The following is a 315-nucleotide window of genomic DNA, read 5'->3' as shown; positions in this document are numbered from 1 at the left end:
TATATATATATGCAGACACATATATGTATGTATTTATAACTAGTATCTTTAGATGTATCGATTTGTCATTACGTGTGTGCGTGTATATGCTTGTGTGTGTTTATGGATATCTATGTATGTATGCACTCATGCTTACATGTATTTATCTACCTGTATTAACACATTTACCTACCTATTGCCAAATTATCTGTTTAGTTGTCTTCATGTGTCTGTGTATCCCCCCTCTCTCTCTCTCTCTCTCTCTCTCTCCCTATCCTGCCCTCTCTCTTTCTCTCTCTCTCTCTCTCTCTCTCTCTCTCTCTGTCTCTCTCTCTC

The 315-nt window shown here is 38.1% G+C and overlaps 1 protein-coding gene across 1 annotated transcript in view; it reads left to right on the top strand.

Moving 5' to 3' along the window:
- The window catches only part of LOC128247586 (uncharacterized), an 84,597-nt gene that overhangs the window by 1,010 nt on the left and 83,272 nt on the right, over positions 1-315 (top strand). The window lies entirely within an intron of this gene.

Source organism: Octopus bimaculoides, chromosome 4 (assembly GCF_001194135.2).
Source record: "Octopus bimaculoides isolate UCB-OBI-ISO-001 chromosome 4, ASM119413v2, whole genome shotgun sequence".
Lineage (NCBI taxonomy): Eukaryota > Metazoa > Mollusca > Cephalopoda > Octopoda > Octopodidae > Octopus > Octopus bimaculoides.
This window is presented reverse-complemented; position numbering and strand designations above follow the sequence as displayed.